The 14,943-nt window shown below is 45.9% G+C and overlaps 1 pseudogene; it reads right to left on the reverse strand.

Annotated features, from left to right (window-relative positions):
- Positions 1-13,051: 13,051 nt before the first annotated feature.
- On the reverse strand, positions 13,052-14,588 carry LOC116853431 (annotated as a pseudogene).
- Between the last annotated feature and the right edge of the window lie 355 nt (positions 14,589-14,943).

Consider the following 14,943-nt stretch of genomic DNA (forward strand, 5'->3'; position numbering starts at 1 on the left):
GTACCCGCGCTTCACGATAACGTTTCTCGATCTTTGTATTTAAAAAAACGAGTAGCGCTTTCTCGTATCTCACTCTGTCTTTTCTCTTTCTTTTTCCAATTACAATTTCAAATTTCTTTTTCGGAAATATTGACCGAAAAAGAAAGAATAATGCTGCTTATTTATCGAGGATTTGGAGACCGCATTAGATCATATCAAGAAATAGCTGATCTATTCAATGCTACATATCCTGATCGCAATCCTATTTCTAAATTCACCGTTCAGAAGACAGTAATACGTTTTCACGAAACAGAAACAGTTAAAAACCAAAATCCTTTCAAGCCTCATAACTCTAAATATGCCTAATAAAAAAATACTTTATTATAGGTTTTTGGAAAGCCCTTGAAATAAGCTACAAGAATATGTAATAAAAATTGGGGAGTCCAATTTAAACAATTCAATTTGACCTTCGTATGACCTTCGTCCTCCTCCCAAAGTCAAGTTTTTAGCCATCATTAGATACATTTTATTAAGCCCTACAACTTTGCTACTTACATATTTTTTGCTACAGTTGATCCTTTTCGAGATATTTGACCGTTTCCGGACATTTTGCCAACCCTGTATACATTTTTTCCTTATCAATCGATTTCCTGCTGATCCGCCGCCGCCGCGACCTCCGTTGCATAATGTGCCCACGGTAGAGTTTCGTGCGATTCTCCGGGTATGACGTAACGCTTATATCGTGGTATGGACTCAACGCTATCTTCAACTCCGATATCGTGTAAACATTGTGGAACACCGAACGCACGGCGGACTGGCGCTTCGTCCGTTCTTTCGCCTCCAACAGACACTCGACGTTATCTCACGCGCAACCACAATTTTCTTGACGCCCTTGATTCTTTTCGTGTCGTCCCGACCCAATACGCGTACATCTTCGATCTCAGGCCCACGAATTCTGTCATAATCGCAACGTTGTTCTCGTCCTTCATCTATCCGGGCACACTTTTGTTCTCGCGCGGCATACCGTACGCATTGTCGGAAGGATAGTTGCTCGTATCGAATCTCGCGATATCGCGCCTCATCAGCTCGTAAACGTTCTCGCACTCAAGATAATACACAACACTGTCCGTGTCTGTGTACATGATCTTACTTACTTGTCGCCGTGTAACGGTTTCATATAATCGTAATGAACATCGTAGAGACGCGTTTTCGATATCTCGAGCACGCACATGCCAATGTACATGGGTTTCATTATCTTGACTTCCAGTTTGCGCAATTCTATGTCCATGAGGTCTTTCGAGAAAATGTTTCTGCTATGAAAATTCGGTTTCGCGATCATCACCTCGGCCCCATATCTACTGTCTCAACGAGTCACCAATCGAACGTCCACGTACTCGCGTACGTTCTTCATCTTTTTGCTGAACACGGCGTTGTTCATGAGTTTGTACAAATTTTTCTCGAATTCGTTCTCGAATTCATCGTGTTCTTCCGAAAGCCCGTATTGAACTCGATATAACCGCGAAGCCACGGAGACTGCGAGAATCGTAACACGCGATGAATCTTCGTCAAACGAATTCCGTGCCTGATGCACTGCTACAGGTTACAATAGTAAATTACGTAGCGACTCTTGTCGCGCAGAGTGGCGAGTTTGGGGTGGCTGTTGCTTCTTTTATAATGACGTGATCGGTCGCTCGCGGGGAGGGTGAAATGACACTCGCTGTTTCTTTTATCTTTTATATAACAAGAAACATTTATTTATGTGTGTTACATGGGTGTGTGTGTGGGAGTATATGTGTGTGTTTTTTGGTATTGTTCCCGCCGTCTTATGGCTCGTCGAGCCCTGATGTCGCCGCGAGCCAGAGGAGCCGCTGTAGGGCGAGTTAATGTCTGCTGCGGGAGCCAGACGTGGTGGAGCTTCCACTGCGTGTGGACGACGATGTTGGTTGCTGCTGATGCGGGCGCTGAGGGAGGTTTCCGCGAAAGCGGGGAAGGCGTCCCAGCCCGCGTTGGTGAGGGTGTCCGCGGTCGTGGTGATCGACCTGACAGTTCCTCTGTCTTGGCTGCCTGGGTCTCTGGAGAGCTGTCTCTGAAGAGTTGGTTCAGGCGTTGTCTAAGGCCCTCGCTCACAGGCGTGTGGGCTGGTGCCCGCGCCTTCTTCGACGTAGTGGATGGTGTTGACGCCTCTTCGGCGTCAGTGGCCCCGTTGCCGCTTGTGCAGCGGACGCGCTTCTTCAGCGCGAAGTATCGCTTGTGCAGCGGACGCGCTTTGCAGCGCGAGGAATCGCTTGTGCAGCGAACGCACTTTTCAGCGCGATGTATCGCTTATGCAGCGAACGCACTTTTCAGCGCGGAGTATCGCTTATTCAGCGAACGCACTTTTCAGCGCGGAGCACCGCTTATACAGCGGACGCACTTTTCAGCGCGAGGGGTAGCGCCTCTAAAGGTGCTGTTTGTATAGCTGCCGGTACTATGGCTGTTAATAAAAGTCGCCTATAGTGACCAATGCAGCGGAGTGCAAGTGTGTCCGACCACCCGCTGGGTCTGACTTTTATTGTCTCTTAATTGAGATTTTCTCGCGAGAAAACCCCCCCGCGAATGCGCCACCGAACGGCGTTGCGCGGAGGCTCTCGCGGTTGTGCGGCGGCTCGGCGAGCGGCGGCGGCTCGGCTAGCGGCGCCGCGCTTGTGTGTGCGGATCTATATCGATCCGCCACAGCGAGCAATTTCTTTTTCTGGCCTTTTCTTTTTTTCTCCTTTCCGGAGGTGCTCCTTTTCTCCGTGCGCGGAGGTACCTCGTGCACGGGACAAAACGGTAAATCCGCGTGGGAATCGTGCAGATCGCGCGGATAGGTGAGATCGACCTCGAGAGTGTAACCCGTCTCGCCGTCAATCGGCACGTACATCACATCGAGACTCTCGACATCGTTCTCGACCCATTCGAAATTTGCGTACGGCAACGGTTCGCGCATCGCCCAACCGTATAAATTTTTCACGTCGTAATATATGAGATACGTCATCGGTTTCGCCGAATCGTATTTGGGCGCGAACACATTGTTAGCTCTCGCATATCTGCCCGAACATTGACTCAATCCGCCGCGTTCCACGAATATCAACATATCGATATCCGTGAACAATTCCATCCTCACGCCTGTGTACTTCAGCATCGCGTCCCACACGTAACCCGGCAGTGTGTAATAATACGCGGGATCCAATTCATAACTCTCGATGCGATGTGGTGAAAATTTTCGAACACATCCGCCAGAAGCAAAACATTCGTCTTGAGATAGATATCGCTGTATTAGCCGAGATCGCCGATGCGAAAGCGATTCCAGACCTCTAGCGCGTGCTCGTAATCGCTAACGGACACGGTCTCACTCGTCAATGAGCTGTAGAAATCCTTGCGCGGTGGCAGAATGGTATCCTACAGTTTAAACGGACTCGTAGGGGAAGACTCCCTTACGTGTGAGAAGCGCAAAATCCGCGTCACTAAGATCCGAAAATTCCGAACGCATGATCGTCATTTGGTCGCGATTGAGATACGAAACCAATTTCTCCAGGCTCTCGCCGAGAAACTTGTACGAATCGACAAAACGTATTTTCAGCATATGCCGCCACTTGCCTCCCTCCGACGAAAGCGGTACGTTTTTCGTGAACAATATATACTTATGCGCACATCGTCGACTCGAAAGAGCTGAGCGCATATGTGACATCGCGTCATCGTATGAAAATCGCGCAATTCCATATTCGTGAGCTCGCGCATCGCTCTGTTGGCGTTCAGCAGCGTTCGCACTCTCGCGGCGAATTCCCTCAGTTCATCGACGAACCAAGACACGCAATTTTCATCCCGGCGCGACCTATACACGGATTCGAATCCTTGAATACCGGAGGCGCATCGTATGTAGAATCCCACGCTGTACATGCGATGACACTGATAAGGGTACGCTCTGGCGGTTTCGTCGAACGACTGCTTTTTCAGTGTAACGCTTCCTTTTCTGCCGGGTTTCGCTCGCCGGAGTCCGGGTTTGCGTGAGGGAAGATGAGATGAGAGATGCTGTGATATTTACAACCTAAATTTATTATAATTAGCTGAAAGAAGTCCTATTTACAAGAATTTACATTATATATAGATATGATAATAATGGTGCTTATCGGTGCGGGTCGCACGACTATGGTACGCGGAGTGACGGTTGCGATGGAAACGTGCCCGTCTGCAGATGGGAGCGCGGTCGAATCGACACGATGTTCCTCAGGAGTCAAAAGAGACGACCGTTGAATCGGCAACGCGTTCGTCCAAAGGATGCAAAAATGACGACGGTTGAATCGGCAACGCGTTCATCAAGAGAATGGGAGCGGTGGCGGTTGAATCGACAACTCGTCACCAGGAGGGACGTCGTCAGGGATATTCTCCCTAACCGATCTCGTGAGAGACTGGTCGACGACTTTTGCCGGTAGCGCCTGAGCGACCCCCTTTTTTCGTGTTGGCTCACGAAATTTAACCGCGAGAAGAGGCCGCGGTGTTTGGCCGGCGCCACGTAGCGGCGCCGCGCTGAGTTAGCGCGTGCCGAAGCTTGTGGCGACTTGCGAAGACGGGAGGTGGGGAAGAGATTTGACGCTAATAGTAGATATATACACACATATATTACTCACGCGAATGAACATATAAAATATATGACAACGATAAACTATATACACATAAAAAGTAATAGGAACTAAAAAAAAAAACAGTGGCGGGACAGATGTCTCGTTGCATCAGAATGTACTCCATATCGGCGTACACGACAAAGGGCAATTTTTCCTTTCTGCTGCGATCATGAAAGAGCAACCACTTGTCCTCATCAGCGGGAATAACGACGACACAATCGTTTATCTTTCCATAATCGACCGCGTGACGTGACAATTTTTCCTCCGAGGAAAAATAATGCAAGCAACTGAAAGAAAAAAAAAATTTTCATTAGTAAAGAAACGACCACTTTTTTTGTAAAAGCCACTTACCGTTCGCAAATGTATTTCTTCTTTTTCGACTTGTTGAGCTGAGAACCCAACAATCTCGACAGATGCTTTATCAATACATAGTGCCCGATATCGTCGTGCTGCTGCTGCTGCTGGTTATGTATATAGAGCAAATTAACGTGTCTATCTTGCTTATTGTCGGTGAGGCGCAACGGCACAATCCTGTTTTTCCCTCTCCGCTATCCTTCCTTTTCGCGCTCGGTGAACACGTTAACCGATATCCGATTAGACGCTCGAATCTCATTATGCGTCTGAGATCCATCGGGAAATATATCCCGTCGAAATTCAGCACCGCCGAATAGTGAGTATAGTCGGTACTTTTGTCGCCGCGTTCGCTCACAGGATCGTGCAGAGCGGCCATCATAGCCCACGCGAAACATGTCGCATCCGACGAATGTATATTCTTCGTACATTTCTTGTCCTTGATCCACCTGGGGAGTCTGGTCTAACAGCCAGCGTGAAAGGGATTGCACTTGTTGATGTTCATCACGAGATTCGATATCGATACAGAGACCAGCCGCTGTCGCGTTCCTGAAATTCCTCCAGGAAATTCAAAATCTTCTCGATCACACGCCTGTCGTACCACTCCGTCAAATCGGTGATTGGTGGAACGTGTTACTCGTGGCAACGCTCTTGTACGCGACCTTCGTCTGCAACACGAATGCTCCGGTGAACAACATTGACCTTGAGACAATCGTGCTTGGCGAGATTCAGCCGCAGCTGCTCGAGCACTATACCGCGCGCATCGTTCAGAAAAGCTCTCGGCTTGATGTGATTCAAATTCGTAATTATACGAACTCGCCGCCTGAAGGTTATCTCAATTTTCAATCATTCCAACAGATTACGACGATGCGGCAGCGACAACGACGACGACGGCAGCGGGACCGGCTGCTGCGACGTACTCTGTTCCGCTCCTACTAACGATCTCGGAAAGAAGATTTGTCGCAATCGTTTTCTCACTTCTTCCAACCGCGCGATACATGCGAACGCGGAGAGTATACATTTCCGGTTTTTATCTTTCTTTCTCCTCCTCCTCTTCCCGTAATGCCGCCACCGCCGCAACACCTCTCACGCAGACGTTTCAATCTTTTCGTGTATTCTCGATCCCAAATGTTGAATTTGTCGATCGTATTGACGTTATTCGCAACACGCAAGTTATCGACATCGGTCATTTTCGTCGTCGTTTATCTCTTCTCTTTCTCTCTCGTGCGCGCGCTGCGACGAGATTGTACCCACAGAATCTCTCCCTGTCCGTCTACGGGAAAATTTTACTCTTTCCTGAAATATTCGCGGAATTCGTCTGAGATAACTGTCTGTTCTGGAACTATCATGAATTACAGTTTTCAACCATAAGTTCTCTCGAACACTTTTCACTCCGATCGCTCGACGCAAAAAATACGTCGACATGTTCCAACGAAAATCCTTCTTGCGAGTTATCAACTCATAATTGAGAGTTATCGGCGTTTCCGATCTATCGTCATCGTCGCTCCTATTCGACTCAGACGATTCGTAACGATTCGTAACGATAAATCCGTCGTTTTTTTTTGTTTTTTTTCCCATCAATTCTGACACGCGCGCGCGTGATATCGGTAAGACTGATCCTTCGTTACGTATTTTGCGAGATGTTATATGTACAAAATGGCGAGGAAGTGCAACGAAGATATCGCATCTCCGCATCGCCGCATCCTTTTTTATCTAAAAAATATTCATCAGCAAAAACACACTGACCCTACGCTACGCCGCATTGCAATATGACCGCCGCCGCCTCCGCGACGATAAGTTGTAACGGCCTTGCGTTACGTGCGGGATAGCCTTAGCCGGTGTGGTCCGGGTTTCGTGTGTGAAATGAAAACCAGTGGTATAGGTGATAATAATGTGAAACTATATTCTAATTTCGAGGCTATTTACAATTATTTACAGGCGACGTTACGCCGTTGGCGCGTGGTCGCGTTTTTGCTCTCGTCGGGAGCCGTTGTTGTCGTCTCTCGATCAGCTGCGAGCGTCGAGGCGCGCGAGCGTCAGGCGGGACGCGGTCGGAATTGTTTCCTGATATCCTATTGTTCGTCGTTCGGAGTTCGTTGCCTCATCGGCTTTAATCTGTTTATCTATCCTGATCTTTCCGTGCTGGTTTAAAGGCGCTCGTTGTCACCGTTATCTTACGCCCTGTATGCGTTTGCGATCGTAGGTGTTAGCGGCGTAGCGGGAGGGGGAAAAGGATGCCGACGTCACGTATCCACTTCGGTCGACGGAGCGAGGTACAGATAGGAAGCCGACGTCGCGTATCCACTTCGGTCGGTAGAGCGGTATCGATGGAAGGATGTCGACGTCGCGCATCCACTTCGGTCGACAGAGCGGTGTATGGAAACCGACGTCGCGTATCCACTTCGGTCGGTAGAGCGGTATCGGAGAAGGATGTCGACGTCGCGTATTCACTTCGGTCGACGGAGCGAGGTATGGATAGGAAACCGACGTCGCGTATCCACTTCGGTCGGTAGAGCGGTATCGGAGAAGGATGTCGACGTCGCGTATCCACTTCGGTCGACGGGATGTCTAGGATCTCTAGGAGTTTTGAGTTCTGGTCGGTCGTGCGCCTGAGAAGAGCCTTCCGATCAATCTCTCTCGATATCAATTTTCTGTCGGCTTTTATACTAAATTATAACAAACAGTTCGACTGTTTGTTGACCTTGCGGTTATTCCGCGCGCGGTTGTTCGGCGTTAGTAATTGTTTCGGATGTCGTGACGCTTTCCGGATCGTCACATCGTCACTTTCACCGCCACGCGCGACCTTGCTCTTTTTTAAACAAATATTATTTTGTTCGTTGTCGAGTCGGTCGCGCGCGCGCCATCTCTAATTGCGCGCGGTCTAATACCTCTATAGCGCCTCAGCTTGTGCTGAGTCCACACACGCACGCACACGCACGCTGCCGCCGCCGCCGCCGCCGCCGTCTGTGCCGCCATCGTCGCGTGTTGGCAGACGCAAGCAGCGGTTACAGCCGCGCCAATTCTTCGCAGTCGCGCCGCAATAGTTTGGCCGAACAGTCGGTATCGTACCGTTCTCGCCCGGTTTCTCTGTCTAGTCGCAGTGTGTTCACGTGCAGTTCGTTTACGTCGGTGCAGCGCTAGCGCGAGGAGTGCATTCTCGTGCCCATGTGTCCTCGTCACGTGCGCCCTTATCGTGCGGCCTCACTCGTGTTGCGCTTCCGCGTGCGCTTCCGCGTGCGCTTCCGCGTGCGCTCGTCAGTGCATGTTCGCCAGCAGGCGCCGATCTCTGCACGGCTGCGATTTGGTATAGGCCGTTCTGCCACGTGCTTACCACGTGTGTAACAATCGTGCCGCAGCCCAGCGCTGCTTAGTGAGGTGATGCAGCAAGCCCTTCCCGAGAGCCTGCAGGCGTGATACCGCGAGTGCATCCCTTCACGCGATAGAGTGGGTGAGCTCGCGAGTCCTCGCGTGCCGTCTTTCTTTTCTTCACGCGCCGTTACCGATCACGCGTTAGTTGCGGGTCATGTGATCATTCACGTGAACAGTAGTGTGTCGCGTAGTCAGCTGTGCACGTGTTCGCGTTGCCGCGTGTGCGGCCTACGTGCTCGCGACCGACACGTCTCGTCATTGCCTTTTGTCGCGCATTTGTTGTCATCGCGTGTCGTGCGAGCGTTCGCAAAGGTTATTGTCTCGTGTATGCGGCCAGCCACGTATTGCTGGCACCTTTGTTGCGTTCGCGTTTAGCAGCTGCTTGGCACACATGTGGGCGGCGCGAACCTCGCCCCCTTCTCTCACCTCGTTCTACTATTTTTCCCTCTTTAATGCACACGTACGATCGGTTAAACCGCTGCGCGCGACCTCTCTGTCGCGTCGTGTTGATAGCACTCGATCAGCTAACAGTTTAAGAAGTTCACTCACGGATTCCTCCCTCCCCAAGATCCGGGGAATATTCGGCTTCCCTCTTGTCTCTGTGCTCCCGTGTTCACCGCTTGCTCTTTCCCCGCGAGCTTATCGTGGCCCACTCCGCCTCATCTCCCATTACTCCTAGGCTTAGAGAGTCTCTATAATGATCTACTACCATTGTAAAGTATAAACTTTCCCCTACAATTTGAAAAAAAAAACGGAGTTATAAGATATTTTTTGGCGGAGTTACAACATGTCAAAGTTACCTATGCATTTTTTTTTTAAATCGCTTAACTTGACGCACTTTATTGAGTGGAGTGAATTCTTTTCACAAATCTTACGATAACTATCGTAAAATATTGACGTTTGCTTGCAAATAAAAAAATGGAGAAGAGGTGTGCACGACTTTCTTCCGCGATGTTGTACGGCGTATCAAAGTTACCTATGCATTTTTAATCAGTTACCATCAGCATTAACATTATCCGACATTTACCACGGGGAGGTTGCTGATTGGATTTTGCGTATGTATGTGTATGTATGCTGTACGTGCGTATGCGTGCAGGCGTATTTGTCACAGCAGAGATAAGGACCTCACAGTTTGTATTTAATGATTCCTCCCGCAGTATTTAATGATTCCGAACCCTCTCTGCTGTGTGTATATGTGTGTGTGTTGAGCGGCGTGGGGAGGGTTGTGGGTGTATTCACACTTAAAATTACATGTTCCCGTTTCGTTTTTGAATAACCTATTGAAGACTCTCATGCATATTTATAACCTCCTCGTGGTGGCATTGGATAATGCTAATACTGATGGTAACTGATTAAAAATGCATAGTTAACTTTGATACGCCATACTACATCGCGGAAGAAAGTCGTGCACATCTTTTCTTTATTTTTTTTACTTGTAAGGGAACGTCGATATTTTACGATGGTTAGTAAGATTATTACTAATGGTTTACAATGGTTAGTAATGGATAGTAAGATTTGTAAAAAGAATTCACTCCACTCAATAGAGTGCCTCAAGTTAAGCGATTAAAAAAATGCATAAGTAACTTTGACATATTGCAACTCTACGAAAAAAATCATACAAATCCGCTTATTTTTTTAAATTGCAGGAAAAAGTCTATACTTTACGATGGTTATGATGAAATTAACGAAAAAAATTTAGTTCATCCGGTAGGTTACGACAAATTGTGCAATTTTTTGGAGACGCAATACGTCTTTACTTTTGAAAAGACTGCGGGAAGGGGAGAGAGTAAATTCAAAATCGGACGAATGCTCCTTAAAGTACAGGTTTCACTCTTTAAATTAATATAAATTAATATTTATAAAAAGAAAATTTCAAATACGATAATGTTTCGCGGTATTATGGTCATTTAAAATTGTGCGGAATTTCGACATGAATTTATTTATGCGATAATTTTGTTGACCAGTGTATATGGTGATAAAACTCTATCGGAAAGAATATGTAGAGTTTGGTTTGAACCATGGACGTAAGAATACATGAACGAAACAGAAAGTGCGATTATAGACAAAGGGCTGTGAAACCTAAAGAGCAAAAGGATTATATCGTTGCGGCCATGTTGATAGAGGAGTTTTGTATCTATTTGCACTGTATAAGAACAGCGACCGTCGTCATCTTGGTATATCAACAATACATACAATCATTCCCCTCACTTCTTGGGCTCACCTCCGCGACAATTCGCTTCCGTCTATATATTCTTACGTCCATGGTTTGAACGTTTTCGAAACAGTGATTTTGACGTAAGAGACAAAGAACAGCAGAAAAATTTTGAAGATGTCGAGCTACAAGAATTGCTCGATGAGGCTCAAACGTTTTTAGAGTTGTCGAAAGCGTTAAATGTTACTTCAATGACCGTCTCAAAACGTTTGTCATGAGAAAAATTCATAAGTAAGAGATATAGGTCCCTGTTAATCTTTTAACGGCGGGAATGAATTTCAATTGAAATCAACTTCCTATTTTACGCGAAATTTAGCTATAAATATAATGAATTTCTTATGTGGAGTCGCCAACCTGACTGCTGGTCGATATATCGACCAGTCCCGCCGGCAATGTAAAAACTAATGTGAAAAAGTTTAAAAAATTGTTTAAGCTATTAAAACCATATCAGAGAGGGTAAAAATGAATATTACATGTTTTAGAGGATGAAAATCTATAAAAATTTGTAACGCTATTTCGCGTTCGTTGCGGGATAAGCTGCGAGTCGGTGTGGTCCGGATTCGAGCAGATGTCAATAATTGTGAAGACAGTGGGATGGATATTAGAATAATATATATTGTCGATTAGATGGCTATTTACAATGTGTATGTACAGGTTGAGTCGACGCCGTTGGCTTCGTGCGCGGGTTTTTGTGTTCGCGCGTGTTGATGTCCGCTGCGGCGGAGCTCGGGCTGCGGGACCGCTGGCGGTCGCGGGACGCGGGCGGTCGTGTGACGCGTCGATCGTGTTGTGCTTGTGGCGCTATGTTGACGTTTGGATCTTTAATTTTTGGTCGCGCGAGGAGAGCCGTTAACTTGATGACTAATACGGCCCTGCTTGCGCGATGCGTCGGATTTTTGCGGCGCGGTCGTGTGCTACGATGCGGTGCCGCGGGGATCGGTTTCCCCAGGACGGCGGCGCGGCTTCGCGGAGGTCGACCTTACGAATCCAATAAGGCGACGGATCGGTAAGCAAGGATGTAGGCTTTACGAATCCGACACGTCTCCGCGAGTGTCGACTCTACGAATCCAACGAGTCGACGGAGCGGTAGCCGGTACGGATGTAATGAGTCTACGTGGATGTCGACTTTACGTATCTAACAAGTCGACGGAGCGGTGATCGAGGATGTAGACTTTACGAATCCAATAAGTCTACGCGGATGTCGACTTTACGAATCCAATAAGTCGACGGAGCAGTATCGAGGAATGCCGACTTTACGTATCCAACAAGTCGGCGGAGCGGTAATCAAGGATGTAGACTTTCCGAAATCGGCACGTCTCCACGGGTGTCGACTCTACGAATCCAACGAGTCGACGGAGTGGTAGTCGGTGCGAATCGGATAAGCCTACGCGGAGGTCGACTTTACGAATCCAACAAGTCGACGGAGCGGTAAGCAAGGATGTAGACTTTATGAATCCAATAAGTCTACGCGGATGTCGATTTTACGAATCCAACAAGTCGACGGAGCGGTATCGAGGAATGTCGACTTTACGAATCCAATAAGTCGACGGAGCGATATCGAGGAATGCCGACTTTACGAATCCAACAAGTCGGCGGAACGGTAATCGAGGATGTAGACTTTACGAATCCAATAAGTCTACGCGGATGTCGACTTTACGAATCCAACAAGTCGACGGAGCAGTATCGAGGAATGTCGACTTTACGAATCCAATAAGTCGACAGAGCGATATCGAGGAATGCCGACTTTACGTATCCAACAAGTCGACGGAGCGGTATCGAGGAATATCGACTTTACGAATCCAATAAGTCGACGGAGCGGAATCGAGGAATGTCGACTTTACGAATCCAATAAGTCGACGGAGCGGTATCGAGGACGGTCTAGGATGCGATGTTCTAGGTAGCGGTGTTCGCGAGGTGCTACTGCTGTTGGAGTCTGAGCTCTGTTCAGCGGAATGCCTCGGAAGACTGCTCTCGCTGAGCTTTTCGCGCAGTCTTTTATACTACTTTTAATCTGATATCATGTTGTGATATTCGCGGTCGGTGGACGATGTTTACATTGTCGCGTGTTCGGTTTCGTGACGAGTCGTTTGATTTTATCGCTATTACGGTTCCTGTTCTCTTTGTCTTCCGAACGGCTCGTTACAAATTACGGTAAACAATATAATTGTTTATAGCAATTTTATGAAAAATTATTTCGAAAAAGTAGGAACTCAATTCGATTGTAAGGCAAAACATGTGTACAGGTCACAGTATACGCTATTTGTTGTTATTTATTTTTTCAGATAAAAATTATTTTATAGTAAAAAGAGGTAAAGTCTCCTCTGCACATCGCTATACCAGCAGGGACTGCACATTAGTTACAGAAAAAAAATGAACATTAGATGTTTTGCAGGAAAAATGGACTTTTTCGAAAAACTAGTAGCTAACCTAACCTTGCCTCTCACATCGGGGTGCTTGATGTTCGTGAGTCCCTTTGCCTCTCACGTCGGGGTGCTTGATTTTACGGCAATGTTGCTTGTGTGTGGTACTTTTCAAAGCATAGAGCTGTGCATAAAGGAACATCGGAGCTGGGGCATATGTACATAGTTCGACATGTGATTTTATGTACAGAACACAAATGACACCTTCGATTTGTACCATCGGGAAATGACGACCCACTAATCGAGTGGGACTACTAATATCGCGAGAAATGCTGTTATTAGAATCCAGTTTCAACAAAGCTTTAACAACCTGTAATCGAAATGAAAGGAACGGTGTATGTCCTTCATTTCTCATTTTATATAATGCATCAGCATTAGACAGACATAAATCAATAAGGTGAAAAAATAGCGGTACCACTTCATTGATTTTCGCACTGTTTCCGTTATAGATAATTGTCTATCTACATTATCTACACCGCCCATATTTTGGTTGTAGTCGTGAACACACGTTGGCTTGATGATGTCTTCAGTTATTCGGTGATGTTTCTTGTCGCTTGCGCAAAAATCAAGTTCATGCACAGTTGTAAGCATGCTAACACTTCTTTTATCTTCCCACTTCATCGTCATCCATACATTATTATGAGCAACTTGTACTTCACCACGGAATAATTTGTCGTCTAGCTTTGGCATTCCCTTTCTATTTGCTTTCACCGTTCCACACATTCCTGTATCACGGTCATATAAAAATTCTGCCAAAATAAGAGATGAATACCAATTGTCTATATACAAAACATGACCCTTATAAAAATAAGGTTGTAAGAAATGAACAACAATATCTCCAGTGACACCCAAACCAAATTTTTGAAAATCAGTACTTGCATCAGTGTAAACGATGAAGCCCAATATAAATCCTGTCTCGCAGTCTACTAATTCGAAAAGTTTAATACCGAAACGATTGCTTTTCAAGGGAATGTACTGCTTGAATCGAAGCCTACCTTTCCATAATAAGAGACTTTTATCTATGCAGATTTTTTCCCGGAATAATAGCTGCCGAAAATTTATTTTGTAAGTGGTCTATTACTGGGTTTATTTTCACTAAAGGATGATCTACAATGTCTAAGTTATCGTGAAAATGTAAATATTGCAGAATTTGAATGTATCTATTGCGAGACATTATTTGACTAAAAATTGGAGTGTGTAGCAAAGGATCTGTAGACCAATATTGCTTCAACTCGCTTTTCCGAACATGGCCCATTAGAATCAAAAGACCAAGAAAATATTCCAACTCTTCTTTTGTGAGAGAACACCAGGCTTTCATATGCGAACTTTGAATTCCATGATGTTGAGTTTCATAACGATTTGTCTAATCAGTAATCATTTGAAGTAGAGAAGAGTCACAAAAATAATTGAAATAATCTTTCGGTCTATTCCCCGATTAAGATCAATTTCGAAGATACCGTCGAAATCTTTGATAGATGGGTAAAAATACGCGTCCTCAAAAATTTGATCTACTTCATAATCGACATCTTCTAAATCAGCATCATCAATTTCTTTGTTTTCTGGGCCTAGTACCTCTAGCTCAGACTCGCCACTACTCCAAGCTTCACTTTCAGCCATTTTATCAAAGATGAAATAAATGATATTATGTTTGAAATAATAACGGTCCAAAAAAATAATAAATCAATAAATGCAACGAATATATAAATACTATACTAGTAGTAGTTCCAAACGGTGAATGATTGCAAATAAAAAGAAGTAATTCGCAGCACCTTGTATAAAAGAAAACTTTTATCTTTTGCGAGAATGAAAGAACTGAGTGCAACCACGCGGGCAGATACTAATAATACTTCTCATTCATTGTAAATTCCACTGTATTTTTTCCGCCCCATCGAAAAGCGTTATCAATATTTTTTAAAATTTCATTTTTAAAATAATTTTTTAAACAAATTGTTTAAACATTTTTTTACACGAA

The sequence above is a fragment of the Odontomachus brunneus genome, unplaced genomic scaffold, assembly GCF_010583005.1.
Source record: "Odontomachus brunneus isolate Ranch 3 - 2012 unplaced genomic scaffold, Obru_v1 Obru_scaffold_321, whole genome shotgun sequence".
NCBI lineage: Eukaryota > Metazoa > Arthropoda > Insecta > Hymenoptera > Formicidae > Odontomachus > Odontomachus brunneus.